General features: G+C 42.7%; 1 long non-coding RNA gene across 1 annotated transcript in view; it reads right to left on the reverse strand.

Moving 5' to 3' along the window:
* The window catches only part of LOC309960294, a 254,176-nt gene extending 234,301 nt beyond the window's left edge, over positions 1-19,875 (reverse strand). Inside the window, exon 1 of the long non-coding RNA XR_014326126.1 lies at positions 19,640-19,875. This is a non-coding gene — a long non-coding RNA (uncharacterized lncRNA). The remainder of the gene's footprint in view (positions 1-19,639) is intronic.
* Positions 19,876-20,089: the final 214 nt, after the last annotated feature.

A 20,089-nucleotide genomic window follows, 5' to 3' on the forward strand; every position in this document is an offset into this window, starting at 1 on the left:
TTCTGCCATCATTAACTATAGTCAGGCAGGATACAAACAGAGCTGACTAAGCATGTGGGTTTGTAAAAAAACAATGCAAATTTCACTTCCAGGAAGAACACAAATCATTTCCTGAAGATAAAACAATGACTCAGGGACTTATCTTACCCTTTTCTCTCTTTCTAGAAATTAGTAAATAATCTAGGCACAATCATCAAGTCTGAGGATATGTCTTCAGAATACGCTCTTAGCTAATGAGACTATCATCCACATTTTTAAATGTTAAATACACATAGTATAAAGGGGACAAGCATCACTATGGGGTCTTGTATCAAAATGAGTCTTTCCAGGGCTTCCCTGGTGGTGCAGTGGTTGAGAGTCTGCCTGCCTATGCAGGGGACACGGGTTCGTGTCCCGGTCTGGGAAGATCCCACGTGCCGTGGAGCGGTGAGCCATGGCCGCTGAGCCTGCGCGTCTGGAGCCTGTGCTCCGCAACGGGAGAGGCCACAACAGTGAGAGGCCCGCGTACCGAAAAAAAAAAAAAAAAAGAGTCTTTCCACAGTTAATGGGAACTCTGAAAATTCTCTGAACTCTGTGATTAATTTTTGATGGAAGCAGAAAACTTGAAAATGGGAGATAATGTCCATACTCTCCACCCTCCCCTACAAGATGTGATGTGGAGAAACACAAGGAATCGCTAATAACTTCTGCAGTGACATGCTCTTTATTTAATGCACTCAGCTACTTAATTAGTATGCCAATAACAATCCTTAAAAAACTGGGTGCAAAGTCAGCAGGGGGTCTTAGTCTTGATGTTATTTTCCCCACCACAAACACACTCGTAGGCGCGTCCTCATTAGTATGTATGAAAAGAGTGGAACAAGCATCAGGAGATTTATACTATACCATATCCAACCTCATTAATAGGAAAGCGAGCTGATTTCTAGAGGAGGAAGTACATGTTCACAGGTTCCTACATACCTCTGTTTGATTAATAATATAAATCTATCATAAGGAGACTCTAAAAGTGCCCTCTGCATTTTCTCTACCTATTGAACTATTAACTTAACTTTTCAGTAACTTACAGACGTTCAGTTGCCATGATCCTCAGGTAGAGTTTGCGATGTAATTATACCCTTAGCATCCCTACCCCACACCCAACTCAGTCATTCAGGGAATAGTAAATGAGTGTCAACCCTGGCCCGGCAGTGTGCTGGGTACACGGGACACAGAAATGAACAGGGAGAGCCTGATTTCTAAGTAACTTTCAGTTAAGTAGAGGAGACAAGGATATAAATAAATGTGATACAGGGAGGGACTGTCTGAAGGGGGATGTATGTATAATATTGCTAAAAGAGCCTCAGGCAACTGTGACAGGAAGAGCAGCCACAGAGGAAGGCAGGTGTGGAAGTTTCACAAAGGAGCTGATATCTGAATAAAAATTTAAAGGACAAGTGTCCATCTCCCTCTCGGTCCTTAGTGCCACGAAGGCAGGATTAAGGCTGGTCCACCAGTGTGTCTCCAGCACCTAGGACAGAGTACATGCACAGTAAGATGTTCTGAATGAGTTACCTGAGTAAACCTGCCAGGCATAGAAGGACGTGACAGCATCTCAGGGCAGGTACCCAGGCAAGGGTCAAATGGTCCTGGTTCATTTTGAGAATCACAAATACCTTGTTACAATAGAGAATGAGTGAAAAAGTGATGAAAAGTGGGGCTGGAAAGGGATTACAAAAATCCTAGTTTATAAAATTGCGTAAAATAAATGGCCATCTTCCAAGAATTTTTCACTCCACTAAAACCTAGAAGCATGTCAGAGCACATGTCAACTCATACATAAACAAAGCATAATATGAACAGTGCCTTGACCATCCTGTATTGTTTCGTGACCTGTTTACACAGCCAAAAGAAAATAGAGCCAGGAGTCTCAACAATAAAAATATATCTTTTTCAGTTTGGAATAATGAAAAAGTTCTGGAGGTGGACAGTGTTGCTGGTTGCACAACAATGCCAATGTACTTAATGTCACTGAATTGTGCACTTAATAAGATTAAAACGGTAAATTTTATGTTATGTATATTTTACCACAAGAAAAAATATTTTTCGGATACCTGCCATGCACAAGACACATAGATTTTACCTACAGAATTTTGGTAATGGTTGACACCAAGCTCACTAGGCTTAGTTCATTATTTTATTTATTTTTTTTAGTTCATTATTTTTTATTGAGATATGTTACATGCACACAAGTCTTAAGTACACAGTTCAACACATTTTCATATGTGTACACACCAATGCCCAGATCAAGTGACCACAGCAAGGTGTAGACAACCACCAGCACTCCAGAAGGTTCTCTCCTGCCCTTCCCAGTACCTCTCCGCAAAGCTAACTGCAATCCTGACTTCTAGTTGAAGAATCTTTTTCTTCTTTTGAAAACACTTGTTCATCTTCACTTTTTCTTGATTTTATTCCGTAGACTCTTTTGGCAGTTGTTGGCATTGCTGTTTAGTTTTCTATTACAGTGTAATGAATGACCACAAACTTAGCGACTTAAAACAACGCAAATTTATTCTTTCTTAAGGCCCAGGTGTCAGGAGTCCGGGCACGGGTGAGCTGGGTCCTTTGCTCAGGACATCACCAGGCTGCCGTCAAGGTGTAATCCAGGGCTGCTATCTCCTCGGAGGTGTACAGCCCTCTTCCCAGCTCACTGGTGGTTGGCGGACTTCATTTCTTGCGGCTGAACTCCTGAGGCCCCTGGCTTCTTGCCAACTGTCAGCCAGGGATGGCTCTTAGTTCTTAGCTCCTAGAGACCACCCTCAGGTCCTGGCCACATGGCTCCCCCCTCTCCCAACAGGGTAACTTCCTTCTTCAAGGCCAGGAGAATAGGGCTACTGCTGCTACTGCTGCTTCTCCTCTCTTACAAGGGCTCACCAGATTAGCTCACTCCCAGCCAGGATCATTTCCCTTTTGATTCAGTCAAAATCAACTGATATGGGGCCTTAACTACATCTGCAAAATCTCTTTTGCCATATAACATAACATAATGATGGGAGTAATATCCCATGATATTCACAGCCCCACCCACACTCGGGGGAGGGGATTATACAAGGCACGTACACTGAGGGCAGGAGACTTGGGGCCATCTTGGAATTCTGCTTCCACAATTGCTTTTCAGCCGTCTCAGCTAACTGAAAAGGCAATGAGATTATTCTTCTATTTAAGATGTTATTAAAAATTTAGAAAATACAAAGAAAAGTAAAATAAAAAGTACAATACCATTCACTATTATAACCAGATATAATCACTCCTAGCACTTTAGTGAATCTGCTTCCAGGGTTTTCCTGAGTATTACAACTACGCATATATGGGTATTTATAGAAAGGAGATCTCACTGTATGGACTGTTAGATAGCTATTTAAGTTGAGGTTTTCAGGCTGGTTCTTCATTGTACTCTTGGAGGGCTATTTTCATCTTCTGGGTTTGAGCATACATTATAAAGTAGCCCTATGTTTATGCAACACTTGCATATATATATATATACACACACACATATAATTCTAAATTCTGCTAAACCAGAATGTGCAACACATCAGCATCAGCAAAATATCTAAAAAGTTCTTCTTTCCAAGTAGCAAACATAGAGAAAATGGTCCAGGAAGCACCTTCCTCAGCTTATGGGTTTGCCCAACAGAGTTTTACTGGCTAGCAGAAGGTACTATTCATGAGCAGGGCAATGAGGTACAATAGAGCTCGTTTGTTACTAATAATTTTTCTCTTTTTAAACCTGTAGTGGTCATTGGGCTTTCATATGAGCGAATGATAGGACCACTTTTTGCTATTGGCACGTTGCATGGCCGATGTGACTCATCTTGGTCATAAAATGGGGACGAAAATGATGTGTGTCATGTCAGGGTAAAAACATTAAGAGCGACTTTGGGACTGGTGATGCTGGCTTCGCCCAGCTCTGTGACTGTGTGAGCTGCTTCGAGATGGCATCTTGTCAGTGGGGTCCTTGGGTGATTTGCAGGGACCCCTCCACTGTAAGCTCACACTGAGTAAGAAACAAAATGCTGTGTTAAGCCACGAAGGGTTGTTTCATATTGCAGCATAATCTAGCCTTACCTGAATAATACAGAAACTAAAGTCTGAGAATAACTTTTCTCTTTTTATAAATTAGAGCAGATTCAAGTTCATGCCTGCAAAAATACATCTCTCATTTACTTGCATTTTTTTTTTTTTTTTTTTTTTTTTTGCCGTACGCAGGCCTCTCACTGTTGCAGCCTCTGCCGTTGTGGAGCACAGGCTCCAGATGCGCAGGCCCAGTGGCCATGGCTCACGGGCCCAGCCGCTCCGCGGCATGTGGGATCCTCCCGGACTGGGGCACGAACCCGTGTCCCCTATCGGCAGGCAGACTCTCAACCACTGCGCCACCAGGGAAGCCCCGTTTACTTGCATTTTGATGTGTTTTTGTTTCAGCGGAAGGGAATGGTTAAGGAAACGTGGATGCACTGCAAGGTGCACATGAGAGCCCGTCCTCAGGGTGAACATCTTCCTTAATGAGTGACTTGGTGGGAAAACAGTTGAGAACAACAGATTATCACATGGGGGCTGGCAGGCCAAAGGGCTGAGGTGCGTGTCCCCCTCGACAAGTGCGTACCCACTGCTAGTTCATCAGCTTAGTCAGGATTCAAAAATGAATGTATCTAAACATATATCCAAGCTGTGAAAGCCTAATTCCACCAACATTCTCTTTAAAAAGCAGGACACCATAAAGAATTACTTTAAAAATATATGAATAAGCCTTTATGTGCACTTAATTAGCCCTTTAAAGTTATGCCTAGTTTAATTAGCAAAGGGCAGAGCTTCTAACTTATTGCTGTGGCCAGTTATAATTCCAGGTGGCCAAGACAGGTATGAATCATGATATTTGCTGTTAATACAGAAAACAAACAAGCAAAAACAAAACAAACCAAATCCAGTCCTTTTGAACATAATGAGCCAAAATGAGATTTTTAGCAGAGAGCAAAATGCTTTTAGACATTAAAAATTAAAATGGGGCTTCCCTGGTGGCGCAGCGGTTGAGAGTCTACCTGCCGATGCAAGGGACACGGGTTCGTGCCCCGGTCCGGGAAGATCCCACATGCCACGGAGCGCCTGGGCCCGTGAGCCATGGCCGCTGAGCCTGCGCGTCCGGAGCCTGTGCTCTGCAGCGGGAGAGGCCACAGCCGTGAGAGGCCCGCGTACCGCAAAAAAAAAAAAAAAATTAAAATGACGGGCTTCCCTGGTGACGCAGTGGTTGAGAGTCTGCCTGCCGATGCAGGGGACACGGGTTCGTGCCCCGGTCCGGGAGGATCCCACAGGCCGCAGAGCAACTAAACCCGTGCGCCACAGGTACTGAAGCCTACGCACCTAGAGCCCGTGCTCCACAACAAGAGAAGCCACTGCAATGAGAAGCCCGTGCACCGCAACAAAGAGCAGCCCCCGCTCGCCGCAACTAGAGAAAGCCCACGCACGGCAACGAAGACCCAACGCAGCCAAAAATAAATAAATAAGTTTATACAGAGTAATGGCTTTAAGCGGCCCGCAAGCCTAAGCCTCCTAAAATGACAGATCATGGTAAGTCACTATTACAGCTCCAATCATGTTGAACAGAATGCTAAACTGTAAAGAATTTTAGAGTCTTTCTAGGTGTGATCAGGAAAGGAATAACAGACAAAAAAGAAGAATAGAGATCTGACAATAATAATAATAACACTATATTGTGCTTACTGTATGCCTGGCAGTGTTCTAAGCAGCAAATTAACTCATTTACTCTTCATAATAATCTTATAATACTATTACATATATCTCCATTTTTTCAGAGAAGACAACAGAGGCACCAGAGGTTAAGCATGGTGCTCCCACGCCAGGTCCCACAGCTCATAAGAGCTGCAACTCAAGCCAGAGGTTGGCTCCAGTGCCGGCCTCATCACCCTCTGCTGCTCTTGCCTTTTTGGTCCTTAATTTAAGGCTGTCGTAGAAATTTCCCACTACCAATACTGGGCATTCCCTGAGTACTCTTTGTTTGTAACTTCCTTTGAAACTCAGCAGGAGACATACCTAGGATTCAACTGGATGAAGCAAGATGTTCAGACAGGGTCATACCTGGCAGAGCTAAGTGGACAGTGTTTGCAAGTGACTCATGCCGAGGAATTAGGTAAACAGAGAGTTCTCCTCCCTGCCAGTTACGTGCACAGACTTCGCTGCCACCTGCTTACCTGTTGATGTCATTGAGAGCCAAAGTTCTCTGTAGACAGATCCTACCTTTCTCCCTCACTCCTCTCTACAGACAAGGATGTGATGTGAGGACGAAAAAGCACCCATTTGGAAGAGGATACCTTTTTGCTTACATGGTAACCGTGTTAGTTAAGCCTAATCCAGCTATAAAAGTAAACAAAACACAATACTGCATGAAAACGTCAGACGCTAGAAATGGATGCTCCTCTTGTTTTCATTGTACATGTAAGTCATGAGCTCCATGAGTTACATGAGACAGCCTTTATTAAGCTCTTTCTGCATCATCACTAATGCTGGGAAGGCACTATAGAAAACAACAAAAATTGCCTGGGGATGGTTACTATTTTAAAATATTCACTTACTTTTTTTCCCCCCATATTTTTCATTTTCTCCTTCTTTCCCAGTAAACCTCTCCCACCCCACCCCATTCCAGCACCAGATCAGATCTCCACTCATTCAGGACAGGCACACAGCAGAGCGGAAAACAGGGCAAACCACAAGCTTTTGTGTCTTTGTCTTCCAAAAGCCTCAACCTACGGGAGAGATCCTCTCTTCACATCCTGAAGAAACAGGAATGGAGCAGTTCCTCTAAAGTCTCCCAGTTCCCTGGGCTTGGGGAAGCGTGGAAGAGGCGGGGGCCCGGGACCAGTCCCAAGAGCAGACAGCAGCGCCTTGCATTAAGCAGCCCGCTAGGAAGGCTGCCAGCCCCGAAAGGGATGGCTACATTGTGCACATTGACAGAAATATAAACAGCCTTCACGACGATTCCTGGGCTCCCAGCATGACATGGGAACAGCAGAAGAGTATTAAAGCTGCGGACAGAGATGACAGGCTCTCAGGCTTACCCGGTCTGGAGCACTAACAGAGGACCCAGTGTCCCCCGCCTCCCCAATACTCGGCTCTGCGGAAGCTCCCAGAACCATGGCACAGTTCCAGAGTAGGGCTTAGAGCAGCCCAAGAAGAACTAAAATCTAGCTGTGTTTTGCTTGTTGCCTTGTTCTGCCACAGGCCTGACAGAACGGGCGCATCGGTCAATTCTCAGGTTGAGCTACAGAAAGCGAAACGATGAAGTACTGCTTGTGTAGCAGAGTTTGGGGGCTGGATCCCGGGGCTGCTAAAGGAGAATGCATTACTCTACCCTAAGTGCTTGTGCTTCCAGTACTCAGATTTCGGAGACAAAATGAATCTGAGAGCAGCAAACACAGAAAACAGTTAAATGACAGAATGTGGGGTAGGAGATATGACTTTGAGCTGGGGACCCACAAGAAGCCCTCTGGAGAAGGTGGGTACCTGACGTGGTACCTCAGCAAGACGGTGTAACACTAGGATGTACAAAGCTGGAGCCAGGACTCAGATGGAGAGCGAGCATATGCATTCAAGGGTGATGATAAGAAGGAGATAATCTGACAGAATGAATGGAGGGAATAGTGGATAACCAGAAAAATAAAGGTGGGCAGCCCTGTAGAAGGTCTCGGGAGCCTGGCTCAAGTTTGCACTGGATACTATAGGCAACCAGATGCCAACCCAGAGTCTCAAACTGGACTGTGAAATTGTTTTTTAAAAATTATGTTCTAAGATGAGCATGAAATTATGTGAAAAACTACTGACAGCCAGTGAGATTGGAAGGAGGCAGAGTATATGAGAAGCCATTTCAGTAATCCAGGAAAAAAGGGAGTAAAGACCTGCATGGGGTAGACGGAGAAAGAAATTCGTGCCTAAGGTAGTGGAAGAACATGTTTGGAAGAGTGGAATTCCTTTTGGCAAGCTGGGAACTATGGTGTAGCGTCCTATCTGGCTGAGCCCACAATCATCTGAACATACTGGGCATAAGACAGTTCGCTCCATCTAAGTAACGTTACAGGCCAGAATTGTGAACTACACTGTAGTTTGCTATTTTAAGCTGCTGTTCACCTCAGTCCCACTGGAAATGTGTTGTCTTGGTTTGGGCTGGGAAAGAATTACAGAAGTGAAGAGAAAACAAGTGCTTCCATCCTCAGAATGTTTTCATTCTTGTAACGTTTGGTGCTACTGCTGTTTTATGTCCTCTGACACTTTGACTCACTGCCGCAAAAGGCAGCTACAAAGACAAACAGAGCTAATTGCAGGAACAAAGCCACCTTAGAGAACTTGCATCTGTTAGTCCTCAGGAAGGAAGACAGAGTTCATAAAGAAACAAACAAGATGTGTGCAAAAATTACCTCTGGAACATAAAAATCTATTCAAAAGGACACAAGGAATTTGCTTCAACAGTATAGCAGAGTTTTTAGATGGAGAGTCTTGGGTTCAAATTCTGATCAGCCACTTACACACCACCGTAGACCTGAGCATGTAACAACTTGAAAGACTGGCCCTTATGACCTCCGGGCAAATTAGAAACAGGCGCTCCTCTGGGCAGATGAAATCCCAAGGAGGGTGAGGACCCATTTTTGACTCACACCCACCCACTCACATGACTAGACACCCATGTGCAGTAGGCAATCCACACAACTGTACACAGTGGCTCTATTACTCGAAATCTCTGAGTTTTCATTTCCTCTTTGTCTATTGAAGAAATGAGAGTATCCATCTCATGGTATTGTTTTGAGGATTAAATTGCTACAGAACAAACATGGGAAGGGTTTAGTATAGTGTCTGCAAATTTTAAACATGCTGCAAATCTTTACTATTATTATTGCATTTTTATTCCTCTAAATCTCTCCTATTTTAGGGCAGAGCAAACTAGTCAGCCCACCACCTGCTTTCATACAGCTGGACAGGTAAGAATTGTTTTTATATTTTTCAATAGTTGCAAACAAATCAAAAGAAGAATATTTTGTGATATGAAAATTACATGTAATACAAATTGTATTGTCCATAAGTAAAGTTTTCCTGGAATACAGCTATGCTCATTCATGTATGTACTGTCGACAGCTGCTTTTACGGTGCAGCAGCAGAGTTTAGAAGTAACATCAGAGATGGTAGGGGCCGTAAAGCCCAAAATATTTTCTCTCTGGTCCTTTGCCGAAAGGGTTTGCAGATCCTCGTTTTAAGGTGTTTTTTTCACCAGCTCCATTCCCAAGGGTTAGAATTAAATCAAAAAGATTTTTCAAATTCTTGAGCATGAGTGAGTATCATCTGTTGAAAAGAGGCATTCTTCTTCTTTCCAAGTATTTTGCAGTATCTTTCAAAACACTGTCACCTTTTTTCATGGGTAATGACAATGTGCTTAACATTAATTCTCCTTCCGATATACAAAGACAGTGGCGGCACAGTGCTCTGTCAGAGCCAGAGCAAACACGTGCTTATAGAGGCTGCCTGAGTGTTGTTATATGTTAAACAGGTTCAAGTTGGAAACCTATCTTATATTTTATGTGGACAGGTGCCAAGCCATCTTTGGCTGTCACGTGATGTCAACATCTATACAAGCAAAGCAAAAAGTTCAGTTGATCATTGAGATGTTTTATCTATTTGGTGTCAAAAATTCAGGTATTTGGAAACATCTGGATAACCGATGACATTTTTCACTTTTCATCTAGATTTGGCAGTCAGCCTATTTCAGCTAATGAGAACAGCCAAATATTAGCTGTTTTCTAGATACTAACATGGGAATAAACCACGTTCTCCCTAACTTTTCCAAGATAAGATTCCTGGTTCTTCTTCGTCCTTTTTAGTGCATTCAGTGTTTTCTTCTATTTCCCCCTTTGTTTCTCATCTCCTTTCTGGATCTTCTTCATTTTTTATTTCTTGCCTCGACTTTCTCTCTAGCACAATCTCTACTGTAAAACTTTTAGAGTGTCGTCTCCTTTCCAGTCCCTTTTGTCCCAAGAACAAAAATGACTGGCTTCATAATAACTGAGATTAGCCGTTAAAATCCAGGTTCAAGCCTCTGAAGGGTGTGAATGGCTTCTCAACTGCTGGAGACTGCTTCGTGTCCAGCTGACCAGGCTACATCCATGGCAGGATTCAAGGGAAAGGTCACAGAGGCAGCTATTGATTTACCCATTCATACTTTTTCTATTATTTTCAATTGATCTTTAACAATCTGTTCAATGTTCTAAATGTATGTAAAACCCCTATGATACAATACAGACTTCTCTGGGCCACTTATTTACAATTATGGCAATTACACCCTTTCCTTGACTTCGGCAATTTCGGGAGGCATGGTTATGGTCTACACCGGCCCACAGTCTTCTTTTGTGATAACATAGACCTTGCCAAGATAAACGCAATCCTTTCCCCCTGCTCCACTAAATTCTTGATTGATGCTCTGCCTTTACGAAGCCTTGCCGTGAATACAGCATTTAATCCATGACGCTCCTGTCAGGAGGTCTTTCGCACATTCCCTGTGAGAGCATTTTCTTTTCCAACAATACTGTAGGGTTAGCTGCAGCTCCGGAGCACATAAACGGGGCTAGCAGCTGCAAAACTCTGACTTTTACTGTCTTTGGACCTAAGTTGCCAACTTCATGTTTAAAAAGAAAGAGTGTCAAAAAGAAAATGGAAAATAATTTTTTTAATAATTATTGCATGATTTCTGTAGGTAATGAGGTATGTTACGCTCATACAAACACTTGGTTTCATTTTTGCTTAAAGATCACTACAAAAAAAATACCATTTTCCTGAAATCCTTTAAATTTAAAGAGGAAAACAAATTATGCTTATAATGCTAGATTGATCAGCTTAATTTTAATGCCGGCCAAGATCACAAAAAATATTAAATATAAAAATCCTAGAAGAATGTAAATAGAGATGATGAAATAGCAACCAATAAGATTGTGTAACAGGAGAATCATGGCAGGTCAATTTAACTTGCAGGTAAAATTACATCACAAAGTATACTGCTACAAAAATATTTCTGTATAGCTAAATTACCTTAATATCTTGGGGGATAAACCAAAATGACAGTGATTTTTAACTAAATTAAGAATAATCCTATATAATAAACTATTTTATGGAATACACACTTTTCTCTGGTCTCTGCCAGGAAGATTATATACCCAACTCGGATGCATCATTTTGTCCTTTACCTATGTTGGAAAAACATAGAAATAAAGAAAGACAGTCAAAATCATCTCAGCTCTTTTACTAAGGTTTCTGTTAGGAAGGCATCATATTCAACTCTCTTTACTACCCAACCACAGCCCTCAACATAGGATGGAGGAGGACACCTCAATTTTTTTCTGGTTTAGAATTTATGCCCTTTTCCCTGACTGATTCACCAAAGTGCCTGGGAAGCAGCTGTGTCATTTTAAGCCATTAAGTTTGTAGTTTTGTTACAGCAGCAATAAGACGCTTCTGCACAAGCTGTCTACAATAACTGCCCCTTCCTACTCCCCACTGGCTCGCTTTCAACCCCTTACTCTGTCTTACTTTTCTTCATAGCAGTCACCACTATTAAAAATTATATTACTTTCTCACCCATTTGTTTGCTCATCCATCTCCTGCAACAGAATGTAAGCTTCTTGAGAGACTTTGCTTTGCCCACCTCTGGATCTAGGTAGGTGAATACCTTTGTTCACCTAGGTATGTGAATACCTACAAGGTTACTGTAGAGAGAAGGCACTCAACAGATCTCTGTTGAATGAATGAATAAATTAATGGGTAAACCAATACTTATTAAAATCAGACCCCACTGAAACATAATTTGGGTGGTTGTGGAGGTATGTGTGTGTGCGTTTGAGTATACAGTCAGAGTGAAGCAGAAAGACTAGTAAATAGCAAAAGTGCTGGAGTGGTAGTAGCAGCAGCAGTAGTGGAAGTGGTAGAATTGTGGAATTTGACCTATGTCTTTTTTTTTTTTTTGCGGTATGCGGGCCTCTCACTGTTGTGGCCTCTCCCGCCACGGAGCACAGGCTCCAGACGCGCAGGCTCAGCGGCCATGGCTCACGGGCCTAGCCGCTCCGCGGCATGTGGGATCTTCCCGGACTGGGACATGAACCCGTGGCCCCTGCATCGGCAGGCGGACTCTCAATCACTGTGCCACCAGGGAAGCCCTTGACCTATGTCTTGATGGAGCAATAACTCTGATTGATAATAGTTAAAATGCATCAATATTTCAGGAAGACTTTTGACTAGCTCCCCATATGAAAATGTCCTCCATACATAAGTTCAGAATTGTTATGGACTATGTTGTTACTCCTAGGTAAACAACACCCTCAAATGACAGGTCCTGCCCATAGGGCAGTTATCAGTAGTTCAGTGCCCACATGGATTGCATACTTCGAAGAATCTTCCCAAATGATATAACTAAAGAAGTCAATCTAGTTATGATCAAAGCTGTAAAGAAAAATTAACTCCAAGAAAAACATAGGTCAGTATTTACACCCTTGATTTGTAAACTAAAAGATGGTTCCTATATGAAAATGGAATAGAGAAAAAGGGAGGTAAGTAGCTGAGAATTTAATTTGTATTAAAAACAGACCTTAAAAGAATTATAGGTCCAATTGGTAAATTGGATCTCAGTTGACATTTCTGTTTCCAGTGTAATGGTTTATTTATTTAACTACCTTCAGACATCCTTTGTACTTAGAAAACAACAAATTTCTTTAAAATATTGATGATCCTTCAAAGAAATAAAATGATAATCTGTAACTGTCTTCTGTTCTATGTGCACCATGTCACTGTTCATGCTGCCTCAAATGAATCCTGGTGCCGTCAGTTAAATCAATCTGCTTCGTTCACCCATTATTCCATGTGCTGGGCAGTGCGCTCAGTGCTAGGGATTCAGAATTAAAAGGCATAGACCATGCTTTTAAGGATCTCACAAATAAAACAGCCACTGTGATACAAACAGCCAGACAGTGCAGCCCAGCCCTGGGGTAGTGGGAGGAGGAAGGTGGTGGTGGGAAAGGCAGCGAGTGAGCAAGGTTTTTTCCAGGAATTAGGAAGCATGAGCTATGCTGGAAAAGGGGCGGGGTTAGGAGATACCCAGGGAAGACTGGGACACCCAACAGCACTCTTTAACTTATACCTCTGATTTTTTTTTTCCGTACTTATATGTGAGGCTGTAATGTATTCTTTTAAGATCTGTGTTAATATATACAGGTGCAGTTCATTCACTTCAAGTGCTGTTGTTATTTTGGCATCTCAATACAGTCTTCCCTCCCTATGAGTAGGGGACTGGTTCCAAGACCCCTATGGACAACAAGACACCAAAATCCAGGGATGCTCAAGTCCCTTACACAAAATGGTGTAGTATAATCGGCCCCTGTAACCAAGGGTTCCACATCCTAGGGTACCGAGGGCCAACTATCTTTTACTTATGCTTTTCTCTATTTACAGACATTGAAACTGTCTCAATTGTTTTTTGCTTTTGCCATTAGAAAAATGCCGCTGTAAACATTTTTGCTACTCCTCCTTACACACATGTGTGAAAAACTTTATAGGCAATATATCTAGAAGTGAAAATGTTAAGTATTAGCATATGCAAAATTCAAATTTACTAAATAGTTCCAGAATGTTCTCCGAAATGGTAGTACTCCCTACATTGGTATATTGTTTGGCCCCACTTTCGCCAACACAGACATCATATTTATATTCTGATGAGTGAAATGGCATCTCATTTTTGTACCAAGTTGCATAACTTTGGTCATTGGAGAAGCTGAATCTTTTTTTTACATACCTGCTCATTCTTTTTGAACTTCTTTTGATAATGGTCTGCTTATGACCTTTACAGATTTTTTTTCTACTCTTTGGTGTTTTTCTTACTGATTTATAGACATTCTTATAAACTATATTCTGGATATCAATTCAGTCTTTGGTATATAATACAAACTCCTTCTAGTCTGTTTTAACTTTAAAATGTTTTGTTTTACTTTATTTATGATCCATACATTTTTCTTCAGCCCTGTTCTTTGACATGAGCCTGTTTAATAAACCATAAATCCATTAGAGTTAGATCACTAGAAAACATACATACACTTATTTTGGCCTCACTGTCAGAGAATTTTGTTAAAGGTTCAAACTATCTCTAGCATAACCAAACTTATTAAGCAGAACTGCCCTTCTTAAAAGTGTTCTACCTGGATGAATAAGACGTCTCAACATTTAATAAAGTGATTTTCCTTAAAGCTTAATCACTATATTTTCAGAGTACAGTTAAAATGTGCCTATTTATTTGCAGTAATTTTCAGGAAATTTTAATATTCTTTCTACATAAATACATTCATTTTCAGCAGTTTAATGATATCTGTTTGAAAAAAATACACAATACTTAATTTTACTTAGAATGTGGCTAATTTTACTTTCTGAATCAAAAAGTAACAAGTTCCTATACTGAATTAATTTTATATTTACCACGTCAGTGGTTCTTTTTACTACACTTGATCTTAGCCAAAAGGCCAAGAAGTGACCATTTGTGGTTCTTTTTAAATGGCATATATTAGGATTGGGTTCATTTTATTAATATTTAACAAGTATATAGACCTGAAGAAACCAAATTTTCTGTCATTAAACAAAATGAAATGAAATGCTACAGATAAGGGACTTCCCTGGTGGCGCGGTGGTTAAGAATCCGCCTGCCAATGCAGGGGACACGGGTTCGAGCTCTGGTCCAGGAAGATCCCACATGCCGCGGAGCCACTAAGCCCATGCACCACAACTACTGAGCTTGTGCTCTAGAGCCCACGAGCCACAACTACTGAGCCCGCATGCCACAACTACTGAAGCCTATGCACCTAGAGCCCATGCTCCGCAGCAAAAGAAGCCACCACAATGAGAAACCCGTGCACTGCAATGAAGAGAAGCCCCCACTTGCCGCAATAGAGAGCCCACGTGAAGCAACAAAGACCCAATGCAGCCAAAATGTAAATAAATTAATGAAAAAGAAAGAAATGCTACAGATAACATAACCTTTTGATGTCCCCAGAAGTGTTTAAACAATGCTTTTTAAAGACTATCTAAAAGATTATCACCTTAGAAATTTCTACAGACCCTCCCTCAAAGAAACAGATGCAAGTTTAACTGATATATGAAATTTAACCTATAGAATTGGTAGAACTGGTAAAGAGATATTATAAATTCTCACTCAGTCACAGAGTAAGGATGAAGTAAATCCACAGAAAATTTGAATCTTCAGTCTGTATTTCAGACCCCTTTGTCCACTGATTCTCCTGTAAGAGCTACTAAAAAAGACTCAAAACACGCATGGTGGGCGGATGGAAGGAATGAGCTTTGCTTTATCTTCATGAATATACCAACTTCTTTTAAAAGCTCTATGGAAGAGCAAAACAACCAAAAGAAAGGAATGAACAGGTGAAAGGCTGATAAAGACTACATAATTCACAAATAGGATCATTAGCTCCTGAAACATCAAGTTTTAAAGCAGTACTAAATAAGTACACTTGCATCTAGAATTGAAGAACTAGTCAATAACATCTGTGGGAGAGCTTGGACATGCAGGCATCACTGTGCATCAGTCCACTCTATTAAGATTTGTATTTACAGGTGGCCAATGGGCACACAAAAAGTTGCTCAACCTCACTCATCATCAGAGAAATGCACATCAAAACTGCAATAAGATATCACCTCACACCTGTCAGAATGGCTGTCATCAAAAAGGCCACAAATAAAAAATGTTGGTGAGGATGTAGAGAAAAGGGAACCCTTGTTACACTCTTGGTGGGAATGTAAAGTGGTGCAGACAGTATGGAAAACAGTATGGAAGTTGCTCAAAAAATAAAAAAAGAGAGAGAACTACCATATGATCTAGGAATTCCACTCCTGGGTATATATCTGAAGAAAATGAATGAAAACACTAGTTTGAAAAGATACATGTACCCCAATGGTCATAGCAGCATTATTTACAATAGCTAAGATATGGAAGCAACCCAGGTACCTATCAACAGATGAATGGAAGATGTGTTTTATACATATATACACATATATATGAAATTCTGCCACTTGCAACAACATGGATGGACCTAGAGGGTATTATGCTTAGTGAAGTAAGTCAGACAGATAAAGACATACTGTGTTATCACTTACATGTGGAATCTAAAAAATAAAACAAACAAATGAAGGTAACAAAACAGACTCACAGATAGAGCAAACTAATGGTTACCAATGGGGAGAGAGAAGGGGAAGGGCAAGATAGGGGTAGTGAGTTAAAAGGCACCAACTACTGTGTATAAAATTAATAAGCTACCAGGATACATTGTATACCACAGCAAACACAGTCAATATGTTATAACAACTTTAGAGTATAATCTATAAAAATATTGAATCACTATGTTGTATACCTGAAACTAATATTGTAAATCAACTATACTTCAGTATAAAGAAAGATTTATATTTAAAACACAAAATTGCATTATTTATGGTGAGGTAAAGCTTGGACAGAGAGGTAAAGAGAAAAGAGGTACATGGCTGGAAGTTTCTTAAAATGACAGACTAAACGAAGAGCTGGGCTGACTCAATTTCTCCTCAGTGTTTTAAACTGAGAAACGAATCGGTAAGTACTTGTGATGATCTTTCCTCTGCCATCTCTTAGAGGTTTCTTGTTTAAATACCGCTTTCTCTTTCTCCTCTTCAGGATCCATTTCCTCAAAATATCTAGCCACCGCAGGGGCATACACCACTGTGAAAATACACGGCTATTTCATGCTACTCTGACGGGCTCTCAAGTTGCAAACTATATGGAGAGAGGGAGTTGTGGAAGGAGCCTGCCGTGGGCCCGCAACTGTGGGTCTGTTCTGTTGATGCTGGATAAATTTCTCATCCAACATCAATAGAACAGCCTGCTCCGTGCCAACCCTTGACTGAATTAGCCCCTTCAGCAAGTTCGGTGGTTTTCTGAAGAGGACAGCCCAGCAGCTCTGCAGTTAGACAGCCGCATCCCAGCTCCAGCCCTTCTCTAGTAGCTGTGTGGCCTGTGAAGGTAGTCTCTCTGAGCTTCAATTTTCTTAGCTCTGAATGCAGTGTGCACACACTGCCTTTCAGCTTTGTGGTGCAGAGAAAAGACAGTGAATGGCAAGTACCTGTTGGGCGTAAAGAGTGCTCCTGGAATCCGGTTCCTGGATCCCTTGGGGAGCCAAGGGGTCCATGTCTCAGGCGGATCAACAAGTTCAGTGCTTCTTCTATCCCTGGAGGCCGTGTGCACAGGTGGCACAGCCATAAGACGGAGGAGGGCTGCCCACTCACATGGGAGTCTGTGAAACCAAGAGACAAACTTTTGTTGTGTTAAGCACCTGGGAATCACCTGGGAATTGGCTAGAAATGCAAATTTTCAGGGCCCACCCCTGACCTGCTAACTCAGAAAATATGGAGATGGAGCCCAGGAAATCTGTGGTTTAACAAGCTCGCCAGGTGATTCTGATGTACTCTCAAGTTTGAGAACCACTGCACAGACAACCTGACTAACCCAGTCCAGCACATAATGAGTACTGGAGAAATGGTATTACTAAGTCAAACCACTTGCAACAAACCAGTTATTACAACTAAGTAAAAACACTCCGGATTATATTCCTCAGGACAGAATACGTTGGTCATGTTTTATAAATGGAATCTTGATTCTCAATTAATATCTGCTCCTTCCTCTATGTGGAAATGAAGATGGGGGAACTCTTCAGATGATCCAGAAACTTAGGATGTGGGAATACAGATGCAGGAGTCAAGTTTATGATTACAATTAAACTGATATACGAGATTCCTCAGCGAAGTCTAGAAATCAAACCCTTCAAATTTATAAATATTTCATAATCAATTACGCAACACAGCTGAAGTTACCAAATAGTAATCTCATAAATTGCAGTTGTATAGTGTCTTCAGAATTACAGTTATCTAACTTGTACAACAAAGTGTGAGTGTGCATGTCTGTTATAGTGAGGTTGGCCTTCTTTGATAAAATACTTAAATTTAATTACGATATTTCAGTTTTGCTTTCTCACCTTTTCTTTGTTCATTAATGTCAGTTTAGCGGCTTCCGGGAAGATGGCGGAAGAGTAAGATGCAGAGATCACCTTCCTCCCCACAGATACACCAGAAATACATCTACACGTGGGACAGCTCCTACAGAACACCTACTGAACGCTGGCAGAAGACCTCAGACCTCCCAAAAGGCAAGACACCCCCCACGTACCTGGGTAGGGCAAAAGAAAAAAGAATAAAAAGAGACAAAAGGATAGGGACGGGACCTGCACCAGTGGGAGGGAGCTGTGAAGGAGGAAAGGTTTCCACACACTAGGAAGCCCCTTCGCGGGTGGAGACTGTGGGTGGCGGAGGGGAAAAGCTTCGGAGCCGCGGAGGAGAGCACAGCAACAGGGGTGCGGGGGGGCAAAGAGGAGATATTCTCGCACAGAGGATCGGTGCCGACCGGCACTCACCAGCCCGAGAGGCTTGTCTGCTCACCCGCCGGGGAGGGCGGGCCTGGGAGCTGAGGCCCGGGCTTCAGTCGGAGCGCTGGGAGAGGACTGGGGTTGGCGGCATGAACACAGCCTGCAGGGCTTAGTGCGCCAAGGCTAGCCGGGAGGGAGTCCGAGGAAAAGTCTGGACCTGCCGAAGACGCAAGAGACTTCTTCTTCCCTCTTTGTTTCCCTGTGCGCGAGGAGAAGGGATTAAGAGCACTGCTTAAAGGAGCTCCAGAGACGGGCGCGAGCCGCGGCTATGAGCACGGACCCCAGAGACGGGCATGAGACGCTAAGGCTGCTGCTGCCGCCACCAAGAAGCCTGTGTGCGAGCACAGGTTACCATCCACACCCTCCTCCCGGGGAGGCTGTCCAGCCCGCCACTGCCAGGGTGCCAGGGTCCCAGGGTCCAGGGACAACTTACCCGGGAGAACACACGGCACGCCTCAGGCTGGTGCAACGTCACGCCAGCCTCTGCCGCCGCAGGCTCGCCCCGCCCTCCGTGCCCCTCCCTCCCCCCCGGCCTGAGTGAGCCAGAGCCCCCGAATGAGCGGCTCCTTTAACCCCGTCCTGTCTGAGCGAAGAACAGATGCCCTCCAGCGACCTACACGCAGAGGTGGGGCCAAACCCAAAGCTGAGCCCCTGGGAGCTGTGAGAAGAAGAGAAACGGAAATCTCTCCCAGCAGCCTCAGAAGCAGCAGATGAAAGCTCTACAATCGACTTGATGTCTGTGGAATACATGAATAGCCAACGAATCATCCCAAATTGAGGGAGTACACTTTGAGAGCAAGATTTATGGTGTATAGCTTTGCTTCCACCATTTGTCCTAGGGTTCTAGCCATCCAGGGTTTTTTTTGTTGTTTTTTGTTTTATTTTAATTTTTTTCTTTCTCTTAATGATTTTTTAATTTTAATAACTTTATTATATTTTATCTTAATTTTATTTTACTTTATCGTCTTTCTTTCTTGTCTTCCTTCCTTCCCTCCTTCCTTCCTTCCTTCCTTCCTTCCTTCCTCCCTCCCTCCCTCCTTTCTTTCTTTCTTTCCTTATTTCTTTCTTTCTACTTCTACTAATTCTTTCTTTCTACATTTTCTCCCTTTTATTCTGAGCCGTGTGGATGAAAGGCTCTTGGTGCTGCAGCCAGAAGTAAGTGCTGTGCCTCTGAGGTAGGAGAGCCAACTTCAGGACACTGGTCCACAAGAGACCTCCCAGCTCCACATAATATCAAACAGTGAAAATCTCCCAGAGATCTCCATCGCAACACCAGCACCCAGCTTCACTCAATGACCAGCAAGCTACAGTTCTGGACATCCTATGCCAAACAACTACCAAGACAGGAACACAACCCCACCCATTAGCAGATTGGCTGCCTAAAATCATAATAAGTCCACAGACACCCCAAAACACACCACCAGACGTGGACCTGCCCACCAGAAAGACAAGATCCAGCCTCATCCACCAGAACACAGGCACTAGTCCCCTCCACCAGGAAGCCTACACAACCCACTGAACAA

Source organism: Leucopleurus acutus (assembly GCF_964270905.1).
Source record: "Leucopleurus acutus genome assembly, chromosome: 3".
NCBI classification, from domain to species: domain Eukaryota; kingdom Metazoa; phylum Chordata; class Mammalia; order Artiodactyla; family Delphinidae; genus Leucopleurus; species Leucopleurus acutus.